The sequence below is a fragment of the Cupressus sempervirens genome, chromosome 7 (assembly GCF_028749045.1).
Source record: "Cupressus sempervirens isolate cs-2001-9-10 chromosome 7, ASM2874904v1, whole genome shotgun sequence".
NCBI lineage: Eukaryota > Viridiplantae > Streptophyta > Pinopsida > Cupressales > Cupressaceae > Cupressus > Cupressus sempervirens.
This window is the reverse complement of record NC_143124.1, coordinates 537022695-537029178: the sequence shown is the minus strand read 5'-3', so window position 1 is coordinate 537029178 and position 6484 is coordinate 537022695. Positions and strand designations below refer to the sequence as shown.

The window sequence follows — 6484 nt, the reverse complement described above, 5'->3', positions numbered from 1 at the left end:
TTTTTCCAAAACTATAAATTGAGACCCTTTTCACACTACACATTACTCTTACTTGTACTATGTCTATTTTAGTTTCAATAACTAAATACTATTATATATATTTAAAAAAATTATATATACATCTTTCATTATATAATTTCAAACAAACTAATTAGATATTTCTCCAAATATTTAATATTTTTTTAAAATATAAATATTAATTACAGTGTAGGCATTTTCTGTTTGGAAAGCCCTAACCTATTTTTGCAAATCAATTATCAAAACAACTCAAAAAAGTAGTGGACAACCATCATGTCAATCCTGATCGTTCATCATTTTTTTCCTACCACAATGTCATGGATGTCAAGGCTTCTATATGTGGTCATATTCAACATAGTCAAATAAAAGGGTTTGCACCCTTGTGGCGAGACCCACAACCAAGAAGTTCCTAGCACCTATTCCATGCAGCTTCTGCATGAAATTAATGCCATATTAAACGTATGCGATAATCTCTGAAAATTTTAGGCCAGATAGCAACTCCACGTGGAATCATTCACGGTGAACTCACTCGGAAGGTATACAGCCTTTGTCATCACCTCTTTACTGGGCAAAAGAGTGCTTAAATTCCCTGCCTCAAACACCAGTCCAATTTTACAATGAATAAGCAGTTTTCCTTACTCAATACATTTGTTTAAATTTTCCCAAAGAATACATGCACTTGAGCTCAAGGGACGGAGGATTTTTTTCATCGTAGTAAATATTCTCATCTAATGGTGGCAGTCCACATAGAATTGTTGCAGCTCGGGCTTGACAGGGTTCCATTCGGCATCACATTTTCTCTGATGAAGAAGATGATGATATAGTTGATAGCGGTGGAGCTCCAATTGAGACACGTGCTCAAAGTAGCACCTACGGAAGGCTTAACGTGACCACGATAGTGTCCATTTGTGTGAATGTGAAAACCATCGAATGATTAGTTGTGGAAGGTGGCGAAATAAGAAGTCCAAGATCAAACAGTCATGGCTCTGCCCACAATGCGTTCCAATATTATGTTTTCTCTCGCAATGAAGGTTGTACCAGAAATTATGCATACGAACCGCCTACCAAAAAGTGGAGCCGTCTATCCGGCAACGTCTATACAGCCACGAAAATGCACTTCCTTACGTAGGAGAGGACTAGGAAATTTTTTTTGAAAAGTTAAAAAAACAATATAAAAGGAAGTGCATTTTCGTGGCTGTATAGCCACGGGCATTTTAAGCGAATAGCCAGTAAACTATTTCCGGAGGGAACTTCGAGTTCTATCCCGCCTGAGACTATTTTTGGGCTGACGTGAAATTGCTGTGCAACGTAAAAGTTTCACCTAGCTGAAAAATCTGAGAGATGGCTGGTATGAACATCCGATAGGGAGAGGAATTCGAGATATCTTCTGAATTATCCCATCACCAGCTACGACATACATGGAATTGTTTCAGGCTCCAGCATACATATAATGGCTACGGCGGTAACTCGTGCCCTTCATCCTCCACGTACTGCAGGGTTTGTTCCACGCATTGCTTTAGCGCAAATAAATCCTTTGAATGAATTCCAAAATCCAATAACAGAACTTTGCCCTCTATTGTGCACCATAATTTCCCAGGTAACTTTCAACTTTAGAATGGATTGAACTCATGACTGGTCCACGGACTGGTTAGTTTGGACACCGATTCATTTGTAATTCCATCGTGACATCAAACTTGATTGTTACAATTTACGTTGAAAATTTTCACAGTGCTCACAATTGGGCTCCATTCATAAAAGTATTTAAATACCACTAATTTTGGCTCTGATCACTGTGATATACTCCCCAGTAACTGTATCGGGAATCTCCCCAGTAAGTGTATCAGCAATAACCCCTAATATGTGTCCTACCAGTGTTTCAGCGGCCATTCTGAAACATGTGGTTAATCCTAAATTTGCGTTTTTTACACAGGATTGGGTTAACTGGAATTTTCATCATTGAAACTTGAAACTTGAAACTGTTGCCTTCAACTTTTGTTCAGTGGGAAAGCAGCGTACAGCCCTAGGCTGAAACCCCAGTGAATGTGAAGTACCGACTTTAATAAGTGCTTCAATATTATCTTACTATACGAGGGATCTTAGCTTTACTAATGCCAGAGGTATTATCCTCAATGCCATGTTTTATACACAAGCTGGTATCTAGTGTACAGCAGTAGAACTTAATTCGAGCCTTTAAGAAAGTTCCGCTTTATAATACAATTAATGATTTCAAGCCCTTCTTTGAAAGCATTGACATAAAGCGTTCTGATATCCATAGCTTGTTGCCTCCGCATCAATTGCCTAGGAAGGAAAACCAAGCTTGCTTGCAACAGTGTCAACTTTGAGGAACATTGGATTTCCAATGGAGGAGCTTCGGGAACTTTACAAAGAGCACATATATACAGTTATTCTTCTTATGAACTGCAATTCTAAGAGAGTCTTGGAGTCAGTAAGGCTTCTGTTTTGATAATCATAATTTGTTGTCTGTCAGTTCTTAATGATGATTTACATATAAACTTAATGGTAGTTATTCTCCTGCTGGAGAATAGCAGTATTGTCTGATAGATGGAAATAAATCTGTACAACAGGGGTGTTGTGTTAGAAACTTGATGCTTTTAGCAGGCATTAATTGCTCTTAGTATGAGATAATTAAGTCATTTCATAGCAAGAGTGACCTCCTTAACAATGGTTCATAAGAATCTCTTTGCTCTATAATAGAATCTTCATCGAGTTGAGGAATACAGAAGGAAAATATTCGAATTGAGTTATGTTTATCTTACCATACACGCAAGATATCAATAAGTGATGCAACATGCATTGCAATGAAAACGGGGTTCTCAAGGTCACTCATAACAAAGTGGTATGTTTCTAAGACTATGACATGGTAAAGAACAGAGCTCAAATAAACTTAGAAACTCAAGTACTATAACAGTAGTGGAAATCAGCTCTTGCTGTTGAAAGAAAAAAAAAAAACTACTTCTATATCAGAAATTAAGCATGAGGTCAAGATTCCCAATTTGTAATTGGGCTTCAAGGGTTCTTTGCCTTGCTTCCTTTGATATTGTATTGGGGAATGGCCCAAACTCTTCCTGCTAATGTTGCAGTAATGATTCAGATTACCTTGTTTCTATCTTCTTTTTGGCTGTCAGCTTCTCTTCATTTTAAGATTGCAAATCCTGTTGCTGTGTTCCATGGTTTCTTTGTATCCATTCCAAGAAAATTTTCTGCCAGATCCTTTATATGATCTTCTACTAATTTGGCAGCTGAAAGGGTAGGTTCTCCTTTACTACTTTCTTTTCCACCAGCTATTGCATTATTTGCTTTTTAAATTTTTCATTGGAGGACTTCTATCCCGTGAATCAGAATTTCTTTCTGATTCACTTTCTGACTTAATTTTATTTCTATATGAAGATTATATAAGGTCTAAAATGGATTTGCACGGACTCCTTCATGAGCATCAAGGCTACTTCACGACTCTAGCAGATTGGGCTAGACATTGAAGTCTTTGTTATTCATTTCCTCTGTCATGTACAATGTGTGAGTGAAAACATGGAGGGTTGTAAGTTTGCAACTTGTGACAGACAGAAAATACGTGTCTTTACTCCTTAAAAAAATAAAAACCTTTGTAAAGACCCTTACTGGTTTCTACCAGAAAAAATGCAATGTGTTCCGAAGAATCTATAGAAATGGTACCAAATTAATTATTTAGGAACAGTATGGAACTTAAATCAGAATAATTACAATCTATGACCTTATGAAAGTTTCTGCTGAGAATTCCATTAATTAACACAGAAAATTTCAAACTGAAAAATTCTTCCAATTTGCTGACATGGTAAACCAACTATTTAATAAAGGGAAAATTCAGTATTCCATGTACTGTTTAACAATAGCTAAAAATATTTCTTCTACCAGTTCAGATAGATAGTGACAGATTATCGCTTTCAGATTTTTTGACTATCTCAGACAGCACTCTGCAGATGTAAATGTTCTGAAAATACAGACTTCTTGATGCTTGATTATGCACCGTTACTAGCACTTGGTCCATGGTACCAAATCTTCCCTTGTGCCAATTTGGGCCTTCTTTGTTGACTGTGTGGATATTTCTGAGGTTGAATGCCTTGCCAGATAACTGAGATCTCTTCTTCTTGTGTGTCCAGCAGTCCTGTTCTGCTGATGTTGAGAGACATATAGCAAGGAGGTGGCTATGTCTGCAGAAGTGTTACTACAGTTTGAAGCTTGAGCAAATATAAAATCATCTACAGGAACCACCAATTGCTTCTACCTTTGCCTTTTCACCACCACCTATTTGTGATCAGACCTGTGATATTGGTGCCTGGGAGTGGTGCCAGACTTCATTCACTTGATTATCTTCCTGCATTTGCTGTGATCTACCTTCAGCTGCTTGACTCTATTACCTCCTGTGAATTATGGGCTTCTGCAAGTAATGAGAATGGTCACTATTAACAGATGTAGAAATCGGTTCAGCAATGGCAGGGTTGACATCCCACCTTGAAGGGTCCTTGAAGTTTCCGTTCCAGCAGACCTATGTGCAAATGGCATTCAAAGACAATTAAGCATATGCTTTGACCTTAGAGCCTCCCTTTAAGTAGGCGATCCCACAGGATTTTGCTAAGCTGGCCCTAAAAAGGAAATAAAAACATTCTATTTTAAATTTTAGTTAATTCCTTAAGTCGGCTAAGACCATTCTAATCATTACTTTATTTCTTTAAAGATTTTTTATAAGTAAATAAAAGGGTGCTAATGAGCACTGCCTGGCTGGCTAACCAACACTTTTAAATCGGATTCATCGTAGTCCTCCCATCCTCTAATTGCTTGACCTGAAACAATTTTTGTCTAGATGTTAAAAATTGTCTATCCATTCCTACACAGTGTCTTCCGGTGAGAGCCCCTTTCTCTTTGCGAAGTGATGAGGTATAGTCCCCTTACTAACCCAAACACGCACAAGATAACAAGGAAATAAACTGAAAATTGCAAGAACCAAACAATTGCAAGAACAAAAACACCTGTTTTCTATTACTTTCAATGAAATGACATTGCTATATTCAGCAAATAACATGCTTCAGCCACCCGGGCATTTTCATTACAATAATTTGCAAGATAGAGCCACAAACTATCCTTCTGGAATTGAGACCAAAACCCACCTTCATCCCTGCATATGTAGCACCAATAACTGCCTTAGAATATTCTAGAATGTGAAACTTTTCCATTTTCGCACCCAACGGTTCAATTTTTAAGTGATTTTTTCACTTCCTTTTTTGTATCAAAACTTGAGTCTTCATAGCATAACTTCTGGAAACCATAACTTTTGAATGGTGTTCCTGATTTTGTATTATAACCACTTTTCAGAAATCACTTGAAGCGCTCTATATTTAGGATAAACGTATCATTGTTCTAGACAGGTTTTGACCCTTTCCGGAGCCTCTAAGACCTTCATAGTTGAGTTCAAAATCTTTGTGCCATTCTATAAAATAGAAAAGTCAATATCTTCAAAACCAAACTTGATCTTGCCATAAAAATTTATGGGTAGACTTATATATCCAAAATGAAACTCCAGGGAAGTAAGTGGAACAATCCATGCTCAAATAAAAAACCTACTAAAAATAGTAAACTTTTCATAAATAGCAACCTTGCCCAAGATATCCCTTATTGAAAAATTAGGAAAACAATATTTTGGGTGATGCAAGATCACTCTTCTACCTTAGATACTCTCACAACAGATACTCAAGGTAATATGAGAAGTGACCTTGTTACATCTCAGGTGTGCAGAGGAAACCCAAGTGGTCAAACTCTTCCTTTGATAGCCACAGTAAACCTTAAATAGGACTTCCTTTCCATTTGACCAAATATTCTTCATATATCCTGTTTATGAGCTTTTGCCAACATGACTATCCAAGATATCTTCTATCTCCTCTGTAGCTGAAGTAGATGTTGGAATATTCCATTGCCAAATATTCTTCATACTTCCCGTTTCTTGTGCTTTTGCCAACACGACTATCCAAAGTGTCTTCTATCTCCTCTATAGCTGATGTAGGTGTTGGAATATTCCACTGTGCTTCTGCTATCTTATCTTTAATATTTATTTCACATTACTTTGTTAGATACAAAATATTGAACACAGATAAACTATTGAGTTCATTGGGTAACTGTACTTCATAAGCATTTCCTGATTAATGCCTTTTCAGGATTTTGCATGGTTCAAACTTCTTCAATTTATTATATGTTCCTGCCGGAAATCTCTCCTTTCTCAAATGAACCACGACTTCATCTACAATATGAAATTGCCTAATCTCATTTTCTGATTTGCCTTAGCCTTGTACTGAAATTCATTTTATTTAATATGCTTTCTCACCTCTTCATGTGAATTCTTTGGGTTTCTGCAAAGTCCTCAGCTTGGACACTACTTTTCTCTCCTTTGCCCAACTTCCTTCTGAAACATTTCCAAGTCTAC

At 37.0% G+C, this 6484-nt stretch overlaps 1 protein-coding gene across 3 annotated transcripts in view; it reads left to right on the top strand.

Moving 5' to 3' along the window:
* The first annotated feature begins 1270 nt into the window (after nucleotides 1–1270).
* Nucleotides 1271–6484, top strand: part of LOC149547880 (uncharacterized) — a 72800-nt gene continuing 67586 nt past the window's right edge. Inside the window, exon 1 of one of the 3 annotated variants that reach the window (XM_089791931.1) lies at nucleotides 1271–1480. The gene's annotated coding sequence lies outside the window, so the exon portion shown is untranslated. Of the gene's footprint in view, nucleotides 1616–6484 lie in introns of all 3 variants that reach the window. The other 2 variants (XM_089791930.1, XM_089791929.1) reach the window with 2 other exon arrangements.